Here is a 16720-nt window from a genome sequence, read left to right on the forward strand (position 1 = left end):
GCCCTTCCAATGGCTTAGGTGGTTCGCTGATGCAGTTAAACCTAAATGTAGTACAAATTAGTTTATTCTTATGTGTCGGCTGGACTGAGAATGATCTGCCCCAGTGAAAAACCAACTCTCCCCACCAAATGAGGTCTGGGCCGTTGGTCTTTTAGCAGCATCGCAAGAGCGTCTGCAACTAAAGTCAGGGCACTGTTTATGGCAGGAACACAGGAGCTATGCCTGGGTTATTTCACAGAAAGCAACAAGGTGCATTTGCAAAAGTAACCTTACAACATATAAGTCTGGAATTACTCAGTTGGTCAGACAGCATCTGTGGAGAGAGAAACAGAATTAATGTTTCAGGTCTATGACCTTTCATCAGATATATTTTTCCTCAGTGCTGTACCGCTTTATGCATTTGTTCAAATACAGCCATTTAGTCAGGATTGTTACATGATGGGACATTGCTACGGCAGTGTGATTGCTCTCTTACTGTGATTACAGGTAGATATACTCATTGCATTGCTCGGTGTACTGGAGATTGTTCCTGTATGTTGTGGTTGCTCTACTACAGGCTTGTTGCACTTCTTTGTGCCCAGTGCATGGCTGGGTGTGTTGGTGCCTCTGCAGCAGGATTGCCGCCTCACTCACTGTGTGATGCAGCGATGCTGGGCGGACTCTGCAGTCCAAGGAAGCGGAAGTGTTGCTGTGTCGGTCCAATCTGATTTGGCTGCCACGTTGGTGGAGACGTGGACTTGTGACACCGGCGGCCCGGGAGCGACAGCACGGACACCGACAGCACGGAGCCGGAGGTAAGTGGCGGGGGTGTGTGGGCTGCTCTGTGGAGAAGCCTCCTCCTCCTCAGCTCTAGGCCTCGGTAGCCGGTTAAATCCCTCCCAGCTGAGGAGAGGGGAAAGCAGCAGGCGGGCCGCGGGTTGCGCCCGCTCTGTACGGAATGGATTTTTTGTTTTCACTTCACTGCTGTCTGGTTCCTAAAACTTAACTCATTTCTCCACTTGTTTGTAACGGGTCCAACTTTCTGTGAGCGATAATCTCTGCTTCTTGACCCCCCCGGTCTGTCTCTGGTTTCAATGTATCGTTTTCGTTAATGTAACCATACTCATTGTATACAATATGTCACCATTTTACTGTGGCTCTAACTCTCCTGCCTCTGACCTGTCTATCTAATCTATATGTGTACAAGTGGCCGCAGGTCTGGATCATTCCCATTGCCTGGGTTCAGGCATTGTTATTGGCCTGATCGCCCCTGTTTTCCAAATAATTTGATTGATCTCTAGCTGTGAGTAGGCAGGTAAGTGTTGGGATGCTTTATCCAAATGACTATGCAGTTCGGAAGTTGTGGACTGGAGTACTACTCTGGAGCCGGCACTGTCGGATCTGCTGTCTCCAAGACGAGGCAGGTCTGTCTGCTTCCTCAGGCGGACTGAAAATGTCCAAAGAAGGGCAGGGGAGTTATCCCCAGTGTCTTTGCCAATGTTTACCCCTCAGTCAACAGCTCCAAAACACTAATCTGGTGGTTAGCAGATTGCTGTTTATGGGAGCTTGCAGTGCACAAGTTGGCTGCTGCATCTTCTGCATCACAACAGTGACTCTACTTCAGAAGAAGTACTTAATTGTCTGTAAAGATGTCCTGTGGCCGTGGAAGATGCTATTAATCACAGAAATGTTACAGCATGGAAGGAGGCCATTTGCCCAAGGTGCCTGCACTGGCTAAGCACAAGTTTGTTTTCTTGCCCTTGAGGCAAATAATTATTTGACAGGTCAACAGAAGCATATGCATTTCTCGGGATGAAGAGCACAGTGAATGTTGCAATTCAATGAAAGCTGGTTGAAACAATCTTCTAAAGGGGCAGCACGGTAGCATTGTGGCTAGCACAATTGCTTCACAGCTCCAGGGTCCCAGGTTCAATTCTGGCTTGGGTCACTGTCTGTGCGGAGTCGGCACATCCTCCCCGTGTGTGCGTGGGTTTTTTCCGGGTGCTCTGGTTTCCTCCCACAGTCCAAAGATGTGCAGGTTAGGTGGATTGGCCATGATAAATTGCCCTTAGTGTCCGAAATTGCCCTTAGTGTTGGGTGGGGTTACTGGGTTATGGGGACAGGGTGGAGGTGTTGACCTTGGGTAGGGTGGTCGTGTCAAGAGCCGGTGTAGACTCGATGGGCTGAATGGCCTCCTTCTGCACTGTAAATTCTATGATCTAATTCTATGAAAGCTTAAAATCCTTTTGTTTGCCCAAGGAAGGTGGGAGGGAAACAGTGAATCTTGATACTGAACAAAATACAGTGCATCACTGTGTAACCACTACCTCTATAGGGCAGCATGGTGGTGCAGTGGTTAGCACTGCTGCCTCACAGCGTTGAGTACCCGGGTTTGATCCTGGCCCTGGGTCACTGTCCGTGTGGAGTTTGCACATTCTCCCATGCCGGTCTGGATTTTACCCCCACAACTCAAAAGATGTGCAGGGTAGATGGACTGGCCACACTAAATTGCCCCTTAATTGGGGGAAAAAAAATAATTGGGTGCTCTAAAATTTATTTTAAAAGATTATTTGTTGATTTTGCTGCTTGTGGGACTATTGTATACAAATAGCTGCATTTCTAATATTGCGAACAGTATCTACACGATAAAAGTATTACTGAATGTCAAGTGCTTTGGACACCCTAAAGTCATAAAAGGTGCTTAATAATTGGAATTTTAGTTTTACAATTGTTTGCTTCTGATCACTTCATGTCAACTTTTACCACCTTAAGCATCACGTATTCTTGGTGTGTGAATCACAGGTACATTTAGGTACATCACAGTCATCCACACACGCAACCTTCCAATAAGAGTGAGAACCTTTGTTTTCCTCCACCCTTCTGCAAACCCAGGGTCACTGAATCTCTTAATGCCTTTGTCTCTGCTGAGATCAGGTACAGAATGGAAGTCAACCTAAAACTTCCTCATTAAAATTGGAGCAATGATATTAAATATTCTTGGACCTCTCTTATGTATGGAAATTCGGTTAGTTTGGGTCTTATTCTTTATTGATAAAATAGGAGAAGGATCATTGCATCTTTTATGTTAGCCTCCAACCTATTGGCAGCAATCTGATCTCTTGAATCAGGGATTTTGTGTTTGAGTCTCACTTCAAGAATTATGCACCTGATTTACTACTTTAAGTATGCATACATTTCCCTTTTTATTTTGCAGTTCTTTTACTTGTCAAAATATATCTGAGAGGACAGGCAGTTGTTCTTCAAAGGAAGTAAGAGTGTACTTCCTGAGTCATAATGGGTCCTTCCATGATTGATCAATTTTAAACTTCACTTGTGTTCAGTACTATAGGCAACATGGGGATATGGGAACAGGACTAAGCCATTTAGCCTCTTGTGCCTTTTCCATCATTCAATGAGATCATGGCTGATCTCTGACTTAACCCCATATACCTAACTTTGCCCATGTCAACTCTCTTAGTTTAGAAAGATCTCTGAACCTCCAATTTAAAATGTAAACTGTTTAGATAGGATCAACCTAGTCCTAAACTCCCAACCAGCAGAAATAATTTCTCTTGATCTACTTATCCATTCCCCTTATTATTTCAAACTCTGATTGAGTCACCCAATAATTTTGTAAATTCCAGTGCAAACAACCCCAAGTTTGTGTAATCTCCTCCTAATTTAACTCTTGGGAGTCGAGGTATCATTCTGTTAAACCTTTGCTGCAATCCCTCCCAAGGCCAATATATCCTTTCTAGGTAAGCTCTAACAATGGCTTTGTAGGGCGGCATGATGGTGCAGTGCTTAGCACTGCTGCCTCATGGTGCTGAAGATCTGGGTTTGATCCCAGCCCGCGTCACAGTCCGTATGGACTTTGCATATTCTCCCCGTGTCTGCGAGGTAGGTGGATTGGCAATGCTGAATTGCCCCTACATTGGGAAAAAAATTGGGCCCTTTAAATTTAAAAAAACAACCAGAGCTTTATATAACTGAAACATGATGTCTACCCCCTTGTATTCAAGTCCACTAGATATTAAGACCAGCATTCCATTCTTTTATTTATCATTTTCTGTTCTTGACATTTGAACAATTTGTGCACCTGGCTCCCAAGGTCTCTTTGGACCACACTGTTACTATCTTGAAAATATCCTGTATACATTCAAAATGAGCAATTCCACATTTGCCTACATTGTCATCAATTTGCCATAGGTTTTGCCCATTCACCTAATCCACCAATATCTCTGAGTAATTTTATGCTTCTGTCTACACTGCTTACAGTACAGCCTATTTTAGTATCATCAGCAACAAAAATATTACATTTTTAGTAAGCAAAATTAGCATTGTAAGCAAAATTAGCGTTGTATATCCTCAAATAATCAGTTGGGTTTGTTGGGGTGATTGTAAATCTTCAAAGGAGGAGTGAAGTTTGGAGAAGGGCCTTGTAAAGATTCAATCCCTAGGCCACTGCCCGTGATGGCGGTCTTGCAGTTTTTAGTATTCTGCAATCTATTTTTTTAAGCATAGTTGTTCATCCGCACTGTAGCATGCCACAGGAGTGTCAAGTGCCCAGGGTCAATTTATGCAATTACTTATGTGGTGGTCTCCTGGGGAGACCTGCCTCTTTGTGATGGGGAAATCTGGAACTGGAGACCGTTCCCACAGGCTGCTGCAAGCAGCTAAATATGGAGTTGCACTAAGGGGATCTGTCAGGGAGATGGGAGTAAAAATACTAAATCATTTTACCTCTTCCCTTTGTACATCCACCCCTTGAAAATGAATTAATTATGTGCTGTTTTTGACAGCTTCGTGAAATTGCTTATGGGTGACACCAGAAAACCTTTGGCACATTTGCACCATCAGCTACAGCAAATAGCTTCCTCCTTAGTTATCAGCTGAAAGTGCACTATTGAGTGTATTCTGAATGTCGACTTCATTGTGCAGAAGTAAAAGAAGAACCTTGTGTAACTTCTAATCTTTTTTGAGATGTGCTAGTATTGTGCTTATATTCTATGATCACTGGTTTAAGTGAGTCAGGAGATTTGCTGTCACAATGCTGTGATACCCAGTTAGAATTAATTCAATGGGGGAAAAAACACATGCATTAGAAATTTAGTACATAGAAATTAAGAATTCTGATGTACCACACTACTTCCTGTTTCTGTGGCTGTGCTGAATTTCTGATTGAAGCATAATACATTGCTTAGTTTGCAACAGTTAGCATGCTAAAAGATGCTTGAATGACCATCGTAGCAGCCGAGTGCATTTATTTACTGCTTGCCAAAGATTGGTTGAGTTAAATAAATGATGTGGAGATGCTGGTGTTGGACTGGGGTGAGCACAGTAAGAAGTCTTACAACACCAGGTTAAAGTCCAACAGGTTATTTCGAATCACTAGCTTTTGGAGCACTGCTCCTTCCTCAGGTGAATGAAGAGGTAGGTTCCAGAAACACATATATAGACAAAGATGCAAGACGATACTTTTAATGCGAGCCTTTGCAGGTAATTAAGTCTTTACAGATCCAGAGAGAGTGGTAATCACAGGTTAAAGAGGTGTAAATTGTCTCAAGCCAGGACAGTTGGTAGGAGTTTGCAAGCCCAGGCCAGATGGTGGGGGGGTGAATGTAATGCGACATGAATCCAAGGTCCCGGTTGAGGCCGTACTCATGTGTGCGGAACTTGGCTATAGGTTTCTGATCGGCGAGTCTGCGTTGTCGTGCGTCCTGAAGAGTTAAATAAAGAGGTTGATGTAAAAAAAATTGGCTCATCTTTAAATTTCATAGATCTGATCCAGCCATGAAATTTCACTATCTAGTGTGGGTGGGGGCCAGCGAATCATGCGCACATGTTTTAGGGTTACGGAAAATTGGGAAGATTCTGGGTGGGAGTGTTCGCAGTCTTAGCCAGGATAATGGAGGAGGAGGTGGACCCGAACCCTTTGGTGGCGACATTTGGGGTTTCAGAGAAGCCGGAGCTCATGGAGAGGAGGAAGGCCGATGTTGTGGCCTTCGCCTCTCTGATTGCACGGCGACAAATTTCGCTGGAGTGGCAGTCGGCATCGCCACCAAGGGTAGCGGCATGGCTGGGTGACCTGTACAACTTCCTGCAATTAGAGAAGATAGAGTATGAGTTCAGGGGCTCTTCAGGGGGGTTTGATGAAAGGTGGGGTCATCCCGTACATGGTAAACAATAAACAATGCACTCAACCACCAGCCACCCCCCCCCCACCCCTCCAATGTGCGATGACCTCCAATTCTTGAAAGTGCAGGATAAATAATGCCCATGAATTGTAGAACCCTTCCATCCTCCCCCTCAGCTCAAACTTCACCTTCTCGAGCGTTTAATTCCAGCAGACTCCCCTGCCACGCCGAGCAACAGGGCGGAGAAGCTGACCACCCCAACAGGACCTGCCTTCGGGCAATCAGTGAGGCGAAGGCCAAGAGATCTGCCCCCGCACCCGCCTCCAGCCCAGGCTGGTCCGACACCCTGAATATGGCTTCTAGGGGCCCTGGTTCGAACCTCACATGCACCGGGCCCGAGATGACCGTAAAGAGCTCCCTCCAATTCCGGACAGGACCAAAACATGTGGCCGTGGTTTGCGGAGCTCCCCCCACAGCATTCACACATATCCTCCACCCCCTCAAAGAGTCGGCTCATCCTCGTCCTCATGAGGTGTGCCGGACACACCACCTTCAACTGTATCAGCCACAGCCTTCCACACATGGGTGAGGCATTCACCCTCCGGAGCACCTCACACCACAGCCCATCTTCCATATCCTCCCCCAACTCTTCCTCCCACTTCACTTTAATCCCCTTCAATGATACCTTGTCCTCCCCAGAATCCTCTGCAAGATCGCCGACACCACCCCACTCTCCATTTCCTCCTGCCGTCAATATCTCCTCCAGCAATGTGGAGGCCGGCGCTATCGGGGAATCTTTGAACCTCCTTCCTGGCAAAATCTCGGACCTGTAGATATCTAAATACCGCCCCTGCCCCCAGCCCATACTGCTCCCCCCAACTCCTCCAGTCTCGCAAAATGGCCTCTCAGAAACAAATTCTTTAATACCTCAACTCCCATCTCCGAAAACTCCCATCCCACTTCCCTGGCTCAAACCTATGGTTCCCCCAACAACCTAGTGCTGCCTCAACTGCTTCCACATCTTCAACGTCGCCACCACCACCGGACTCCCCGAATATTTAGCCAGGGTCATTGGGAGCGGTGCTGTTGCCAAGACCCTCAGCCCTGATCCCCTGCACAGACATTCCTCCATTCTGACCCACTGGGTGTCTCTCTTTCTCTCACCTCCTCCTCCTCTCCTCCAATAACAAATTATCCTATATAAAGATATCCTATGCATATTTGATGCTTCTGAATGAAGTTCTTGTTTTTTAAAATTTAGAGTACCCAATTTTTGTTTTGCCAATTTAGCGTGGCCAATCCACGTACCCTGCATGTCTTTGGGTTGTGGGGGTGAGACACCGGGAGAATGTGCAAACTCCACAAGGACAGTGACCTGGGGCCGGGATCGAACCTGGGACCTCAGCGCCGTGAGACAGCAGTGCTAACCACTGTGCCACCGTGCCACCCGCTTGTGAATGAAATTCAATTGTTTTTATTTGAAAAATATTTTTATTCAAATTTTCAATGTTTTAAAACACAACCCCTTGATGGCAACCAGAGCCCCAAAGTGTAAGATAAACATCTCTTGTGGAACTCCTCATCTACCCTTCTCAGCAAATTTTACCTTCTCCAAATACAGGAACTCCATTAGATCCCCCCAGCCACGCCAAGGCATAGGGGGGGCAAAGCTGACCTCTGACCTCCAACCTAACAGAACCCGCTTGCGAGTGATCAACAAGGCAGAGGCTAAAACATCTGTCCCCACTCCCATCTGCAACTCCAGCAGGTCTGATACCCCGAATGTGGCCTCAAGGGGACTTGGCTCCAAATCCACATGTAGAACCTCAGACATGATGCTGAAAAATGACCCCCAAAATTTCTCCAATTTCGGGCAGGACCAGAACATATGGATATAATTGGCTGGGCCCCTTCCACACCGTTTGCAGCTATCCTCCACCCCCTCAAACAGCTGGCTCGTCCTCACCTTCGTTAAGTGTACCCTGTACACCACTTTTAATTGAATCAACCCCAGCCTTGCACACGAGGTTGAGGCATTGACCCTTAGCACCACAATCCCTCCTCCAACACCATCCACAACTCTTCCTCCCACTTGACCGTAATCCTTTCCATGGACACCTTATCCTCCTCCATGATCCTACTGTAAATCGACAAAATGACCTCACCCCACCAAGAGCATCTCCAGCAACAAGGAGGACTGTGCCACCGGAAAGTTTGGGAAGACCTTTCTTGCAAAGTTACGCACCTACATGTACCTGAAGCCTTCCTCACGTTGGAGCCCAAACTTCACCCCCAACTTCTCCAAGCTTGCAAACCACCCCATCAAAAACAGATCCTACTTCTCTTTCACCCCTTTCTCCTCCGCTCCCTGGAAACTCGCATCCATCCTCCTTGGCTCCAACCTATGGTTTCCTCTTATCGGCATCACCCTCGATTCTGCCCTCAACTTAAACCGCTGTCGGAATTGCCTCCAAATCGTCCACGTGGCTACCACCACAGGACTACCCAATTATGTTCCTGGAACAAACAGTCGTGGTGCCATTGCCAGCGCCTGCAACCCCGACCCTTTACAAGAACCCGCCTCCATCGCAACCACAAAGCCTCCGTCTCTCTACCCTAGCCCTGCACCTTCTCTGCATTCACCGCCCAGTAATAGTGTAACAAATTCAGAAGGGACAACCCCCTCCCCCCGACCTGGAACCGTGGCAGAATGTTCATCTTTACTGCCTGCACCCGGCCTGCCAGCGACAAGGGGAGACTGTCCAATCGCACCAATTCCTCCTTCACCCTTCCCACCAGGCTCGTGAAATTAAGCTTACGTATTTGTGCCCAGTCCCAAATACCTAAAATGAGTTGCCGCTGCCTGGAATGGCAACCCTCCCACTCCCGCCCCTGTGCCTGGAGGCGACACCACAAAATATTTGCTTTTCCCTAAATTTAACTTGAAACTCAAACGCCCAAAGTTTCCTTGGCAACCCCATTATATCCCTCACCGATGAGCTCAGGTCCAAGATGTACAGCAGCAGACCGTCCGCGTACAGAGTCACCCCCTAGTGCACCCCAAACCCCTCAGGGCAATGGCCAAGGGCTCAATCACCAGCGCAAACAGAAGTGGAAAGTAGCTCGAGTTAGTCTGCACACATGCTGTCAGATCCTTGTATAACAATTTCACCCATGCCACAAACTTAGGCCCCATCCCAAACTTCTCCAGCACCGCAAACCAATAACTCCACTCAATCTGTGTCGCCTCCAGCTCCCTCCTTCCGCCAGAGAAAGCACCATGTTCAGCAGTCTGCCCTTGGCAAACCCTGTCTGATCCTCCCCCATCACCTTTGCAAAGGCACTCCCCCAACCTCACTGCTAACACCTTTGCCAATATCTTAGCATTAGAGAAATGGGCCTGTACGACCCATACTCCATTGGACCCTTCTCCTTTTTAAGTAATAGTGAGATGGATGCCTGCCCATTGTCTCCGGCAATATTCCCCTAACCATCACGTCCTCAAACGTTTCTACCATCAGCGGTGCCAACTTATCCGTGAATTTTTTCCGGCAGGAACCCAAATGGTCCCAGCATCTTACCCGACTGCATCTTCCCTATTTAAAAAAAAATTATTTATTCAAATTTTTCAACAAATTTTCAACAAACCCCGCCAACAAAAAGAAAGAAACAAGAACACAACAATCAGAAATTATACATTGGATTTCCCCCATATACAATAACCCCCCATATAACATTTAAAAACACAAATAGGGGGGGAAAAAAAACACCTTCACCCAAACGCCACCTCAAAAGAAGCCCCCCCCCCCCCACCCCGGCCCTTGGGCTGCTGCTGACCTCCTCCTAACGCTCCGCGAGATAGTCTAGGAACGGTTGCCACCGCCTGGAGAACCCTTGCACAGACCCTCGCAAGGCAAATTTTATCCTCTCCAACTTGATGAACCCTGCCATGTCATTGATCCAAGCTTCCACACTTAGGGGGCTTCGCATCTTTCCATAGTAGCAAAATCCTCCGCCGGGCTACCAGGGACACAAAGGACAATACCGGCCTCTTTCGCCTCCTGCACTCCCGGCTCGTCCAGTACCCCAAATAATGCCAGCCCCCAGCTCGGCTTGACGCGGGCGTTCACCACCTTGGACATAATCCTCGCAAAACCCCTCCAAAACCCATCCAGCGCCGGGCACGACCAGAACATATGGACATGATTTGCTGGGCTCCCCGAGCACCTCCCACATCTGTCCTCCACCCCAAAGAACCTACTCAACCTCGCCCCTGTCATATGCGCTCTGTGAGTAACTGTATTAGGCTGAGCCTGGCGCAAGAGGAGGAAGAATTAACCCTACTCAGGGCATCAGCCCACAGACCCTCATCTATCTCCTCCCCAAGCTCCTCCTCCCACTTGCCCTTTAACTCCTCCACCGAGGCCTCCTCCTCTTCCTTCAGCTCCTGGTAAATCGCCAAAACCTTGCCTTCTCCAACCCATACACCCGAAATCCCCCTGTCCTGAATCCCACGTGCCGGAAGCAGCGGGAATTTCCTCACCTGCCGCCTCACAAACGCCCTCATTTGCATGTACCTGAAAGCGTTTCCCGGGGGTAACCCAAACTTCTCCTCCAACTCCCCTAGGCTCGCAAACGTCCCATCGATGAACAGGTCCCCCATTCTTCTAATCCCTGCCCGATGCCAGCTCCAAATCCCCCCATCCATCTTTCCCGGGACGAACTGATGATTCTCCTGAATTGGGAACCAAACCGAGGCTCCCACCTCGCCCCTGTGTCGCCTCCACTGCCCCCAGATTTTCAGTGTCGCTGCCACCACCGGACTCGTGGTGTACCTTGTTGGCGAGAGCGGCAGCGGTGCCGTCACCAGCGCCCTCAGGCTCGTGCCCACACAGGACGCCATCTCTAGCCTCTTCCACGCCGCCCCCTCTCCCTCCATTACCCACTTCCGGATCATCGCCACATTGGCTGCCCAATAATAGTCACACAAATTCGGCAGCGCCAGCACCCCCCTGTCCCTGCTACACTCCAAAAACACCCTCTTCACCCTCGGAGTCTTATTCGCCCACACAAATCCCATGATGCTCCTGCGTACCCGTTTGAAAAAGGTCTTGGGGATCATAATGGGAAGGCACTGTTTCAAATTCCTAGGGGTGCACATCTCCAAAAATCTGTCCTGGTCCACCCACGTCGACGCTACCACCAAGAAAACACAACAGCGCCTTTACTTCCCCAGGAAACTAAGGAAATTCGGCATGTCCACATTGACTCTTACCAACTTTTACAGATGCACCATAGAAAGCATCCTATCAGGCTGCATCACAGCCTGGTATGGCAACTGCTTGGCCCAGGACCGCAAGAAACTTCAGAGAGTCGCGAACACCGCCCAGTCCATCACACGAACCTGCCTCCCATCCATTGACTCCATCTACACCTCCCGCTGCCTGGGGAAAGCGGGCAGTATAATCAAAGATCCCTCCCACCCGGCTTACTCACTCTTCCAACTTCTTCTATCGGGCAGGAGATACAGAAGTCTGAGAACATGCACGAACAGACTCAAAAACAGCTTCTTCCCCAGTGTCACCAGACTCCTAAATGACCCTCTTATGGACTGACTTCATTAACACTACACCCTGTATGCTTCATCCGATGCCAGTGCTTATGTAGTTACATTGTATATGTTGTGTTGCCCTATTATGTATTTTCTTTCTTTCCCTTTTCTTCTCATGTACTTAATGATCTGTTGAGCTGCTCGCAGAAAAATACTTTTCACTGCACCTCGGTACACGTGACAATAAACAAATCCAATCCAATCCACTGGAACACAAAGAGAAACCTCGTGAGGACCGTCATTTTGACCGACTGCACCCTGCCCGCTAGTGAGAGTGGCAGCATATCCCATCTTTTAAAATCCTCCTCCATCTGCTCCCCCAACCATGTCAAATTGAGATTGTGCAGGGCCCCCCAACACCTAGCTACTTGGATCCCGAGGTACCGAAAGCTCCTTTCCGCCCTCTTCAGCGGTAGCTCGTCTATCCCCCTACTGGTCCCCTGAATGCACCACAAAGAGCTCACTTTTCCCTACGTTGAGTTTATACCCCGAAAAGTCCCCAAACTCCCTAAGGATCCACATGACCTCCGCCATCCCCTCCACTGGATCCGCCACGTACAACAACAGGTCACGGCATACAACGACACCCGGTGTTCCTCTTTCCCCCCCCCCCCCCTCCCGGACCAGTCCCCTCCATTTCCTGGACTCCCTCAGTGCCATGGCCAGAGGCTCAATTGCCAGTGCAAACAACAAGGGGGATAAGGGGCACCCCTGCCTTGTCCCCCGGTACAGCCGAAAGTACTCCGACCTCCGCCGGTTTGTAGCCACACTCGCCACTGGGGCTCTATATAGCAGCCTGACCCAGCTGATGAACCCTTCCCCAAACCCAAACCTCCGCAACACTTCCCAAAGATATTCCCACTCCACCCAATCAAAGGCCTTCTCCGCGTCCATAGCTGCCACTACCTCCGCTTCCCCCTCCACCGAGGAGCCTCTGCACATTTGTATTTAGCTGCCTACCCTTCACAAATCCCGTCTGGTCCTCATGAATCACCCCCGGGACACAGTCCTCAATTCTCGTAGCCAGCACCTTCGCCAGCAACTTAGCGTCAACAATGAGGAGCGAGATCGGTCTATACGACCCACATTGCAATGGATCCTTATCCCGCTTCAAGATCAAAGAAATCAGCGCCCTGGACATTGTCGGGGGCAGGGTCCCCCCCTCCCTCTCCTTATTAAAAGTCCTCACTAGCAACAGGCCCAGCAGGTCCACGTATTTCCTGTAGAATTCAACCGGAACCCATCCGGCCCCGGGGCCTTCCCCGCCTGCATGCTCCCCAATCCTTTAACCAGCTCCTCCAGCCCAATCGGCACCCCCAAACCAGCCACCACCTCCTCCTGCATCCTCGGGAACCTCAGCTGATCTAGGAATCGTCGCATCCCCATCTCCCCCACTGGGGGCTCAGACCTGTACAGATCCCCATAGAAGTCCTTAAATACCTTGTTTATTCTCTCCGCACTCCGCACCGTATTCCCCCCTCTATCCTTAACTCCACCAATCTCCCTCGCTCCTCCCTCTTACGAAGCTGATGTGCCAGCATCCGACTCGTCTTCTCCCCATACTCATAGATCGCCCCCTGCGCTTTCCTCCACTGTGCCTCTGCTTTCCCCGTGGTCAACAGGTCGGGTTCCGTCGCTCCCTCAGTAGCCCCTCCTCGGGGGCTTCTGCATACCTCCTGTCTACCCTTAGAATCTCCCCCACCAACCTCTCCCTCCCCTCTCTTCTCCCTGTGGGCCCGAATGGAAATTCGCTCTCCCCTGACCACCGCCTTCAACGCCTCCCATACTACCCCCACCTGCACCTCCCCGTTGTCGTTGGCCTCCAAATATCTTTCAATACACCCCCGTACCCGTCCGCACACACCCTCATCCGCCAACAGTCCCACATCAGGGCGCCACAGCGGGCGCTGGTCCCTCTCCTCCCCCAACTCCAGCTCCACCCAATGCGGGGCGTGGTCCGAGATGGCTATGGCCGAATATTCAGTTTCCTCCACTTTCGGGATTAACGCCCTACTCAAAATGAAAAAATCTATCCGGGTGTAGGCTCTATGGGCGTGGGAAAAGAAGGAAAATTCCCTGACCAGCGGCCTGGCAAACCTCCATGGATCCTCTCCCCTCCCCCATCTGGACCATAAACCCCCTGAGCACCTTGGCCGCAGCCGGCCTCTTACCCGTCCTGGCATATACGTTCACCAGTACCACCCGCACCCCCTGCAACCTACCACTCACCATCACATATCGACCACCATTATCCACTACAATATTCAGTGCCTCGAACAACACCCGCTTCCCCACCAGTATCCCCCCACCCTCCCACTCCCTGCCGACTAGCCATCTCCTTTTCTAGGCCAGCCACGTGCCCGCGCCTCCCGCACCGGACCCCCGCCCCGACTACCTTTCCTACTTCCAGCTCCCCTTTGGCCAATGCAGTAGCAACCCAGCCCCCCCCCCCCCCCGCTAGATCCTCATCTAGCCATTTTGCTCCCCCCATGACACTCCCGTAAGTCAGCTGACTCCTGCTGACCCTGGCCTCTCCCGCCATTCCATCGACCCCCCCCAGTGTGAGAATCCCCCACCCCTTGGCAGTCAGTGTGCACTCCTCTCCAGCACTGCCCCCTGCCCCCATCCATCCCTAACGCGGGAAAAAGCCCGCGCTTTCCTGAGCCGGCCCTGCCCCCTCTGGCCAGCTCCTTTTGGCGGCCTTACCCCAACTCCCCATCTCTGGGCCTCCATCCCCCTCTTCCTTCGTGGGGCCCTGCCCCTCCAACACTACAGCCCCCACATCAAATCCATTCACCCATCCCCACCCAGCACCAAAACAAAAAGAACATACCCCAAACGCGGTAAACACAGTAAACACCCCCCCACGACAAACACTTAATTTGAGTCCAACTTTTTCAGTCTGTATAAAGTTCCATGCCTCATCAGGCGTTTCAAAATAGTGGTGCCGATCTTGGAACGTGACCCACAGTCGCGCTGGCTGCAGCATCCGGAACTTCACCTCCTTCCGATGGAGCACCGCCTTAGCCCGGTTAAAACCAGCCCTCTTCTTAGCCACCTCCGCACTCCAGTCCTGATAAATTCGGATCTCCGTGTTCTCCCACCTGCTGCTCTGCTCTTTTTTGGCCCATCTCAGGACACACTCTGTCCACAAAGCGGTGGAACCTCACCACTACAGCCCTTGGCGGCTGGTTGGCTTTGGGTCTCCTTGCCAGGACCTGATGAGCCCCATCCAGCTCCAGGGGCCTTGGGAAAGCTCCCGCGCCCATCAGCGAATTGAGCATCGTGCTCATATATGCCCCGACATCGGGCCCCTCCACTCCTTCAGGGAGACCCAGAATCCGAAGATTCTTCCTCCTCAACCTATTCTCCAGGTCCTCTAATTTTTCCGCCCACCCCTTGTGCAGCGTCTCGTGCGCCTCCACCTTCACTGCCAGGCCCAAGATCTCGTCCTCGTTTTCCGAAGCTTTTTGCCGTACCTCCCGGATCGCCGCCCCTTGGGCCTTCTGGGTCTCCACAAGCTTCTCAATCGCCGCCTTCATTGGCGCCAGCATTTCTGTCTTCAGCTCTTCAAAGCAGCGTTTAAGAAACTCCTGCGACCACTGCGCCCACGCTGCTTGGTCTCCACCCGCCGCCATCTTGCTTTTCCTCCCTCGCACCTTTCGCGCCAGGATCACTTTTTTAGCCGCTCCACTCCTGGTCCAATCCATATAATGTCGGGGGGACCTTGCTGTCACCTTCCCACACTGGAAGCCGTCGAACAATTGCCGTTGGGGCCCTTCTGAAGAGCCCAAAATTCCGTTCCCGGCGGGAGCTGCCGAACGTGCGACCTACCTAGGCATAGCCGCAACCAGAAGTCCTGCATCTTCCCTATTGTTGCCTCCACATCTTCCACCCCCATTAGCTCCTCCAATCCCGTCCTCCTCCTTCCCCACCTCCAGACTCTCCAGGTGCCGAAGTGTGGCCATGAGGGGATTTTCACAGTAACTTCATTGCAGCGTTAATGTAAGCCTACTTGTGACACTAATAGAGATTATTATTATTATAAAAATTCCCTCATCCTCTGGTGGCTCCGACTTATACAAGTCCCTATAAAAGTCTTCAAGCACGCTATTCACCTGCTCCGGCGCCACCACCAACCCATCCGTCCCATCCCTAATCTGCACGATCTCCCTCGCCTGCTGACAGAACTGTGTCCCGCCAGCAATCGACTGGCTTTCTCACGATACTCATAGACGACCCCCCTCACTCGACTGAACTACTGGACCATGCTCTCTGTGGATAGAAGATTAAATATCACCTGCAACTCCTCACCAAATGTCCCCGCTCTGGGTCCTCCGCATATCTCCCATCTACCTCCAAAGTCCCCTCTATATGTCATTTCTCCTGCACCTCCCTATCCACCTTTGCATCAAATGAAATGGCCTCTTCCCTCACTACGTCTTCAATGCCTCCCAGACCACCGATGCCGAGACCTCACCATTCCAGTTAAACTCCGCATACTCCTCCATCACCTTCCCCTTCTAGGGCAAAAGTTCGGGACTGCCAGCAAACACACATCTAACCTCCACACCAGCCTCTGGGCTGAACCCATCTCCAAGACCACATCCACCCAGTGCAGAGCATGGTCTGATACCCCGATCACCGAATACTCTGCCTTCCTTACCCCAACTAGCAGCACCTTCCCCACCACGAAAAAGTCGATCCTCGAGTACACCTTATGCACCAGCAAAAAGAACAAATACTCCCTGTCCTGCGGATGTAAAAACCTCCATGGGTCCGCCCCCAAGGGGCCAGTGAGTTGGGCGGGGACCTGTCCAAATTTTGGTACATTACCATATTCCAAACTCTTTCCCCCTCCCCTAGTCACCCCCCTTCAGAAACTCCCCATCTTGAAAACCTCTCACCCAGTATCATTCCCATCCCCCCCACCATTCACCCCTCCCCGGCCCATCGAACCCTGACTATTAAGGTTCCAATGACCGTGACCCCT

General features: G+C 50.5%; 1 protein-coding gene across 9 annotated transcripts in view; it reads left to right on the forward strand.

Moving 5' to 3' along the window:
* Positions 1-624: 624 nt before the first annotated feature.
* Positions 625-16720, forward strand: part of sec31a (SEC31 homolog A, COPII coat complex component) — a 162391-nt gene continuing 146295 nt past the window's right edge. For 8 of the 9 annotated variants that reach the window (XM_072496351.1, XM_072496353.1, XM_072496356.1 and 5 more), the window contains exon 1: positions 625-794. The gene's annotated coding sequence lies outside the window, so the exon portion shown is untranslated. The remainder of the gene's footprint in view (positions 795-16720) is intronic. The other variant, XM_072496354.1, reaches the window with a different exon arrangement.

This window comes from Scyliorhinus torazame, chromosome 3, assembly GCF_047496885.1.
Source record: "Scyliorhinus torazame isolate Kashiwa2021f chromosome 3, sScyTor2.1, whole genome shotgun sequence".
Lineage (NCBI taxonomy): Eukaryota > Metazoa > Chordata > Chondrichthyes > Carcharhiniformes > Scyliorhinidae > Scyliorhinus > Scyliorhinus torazame.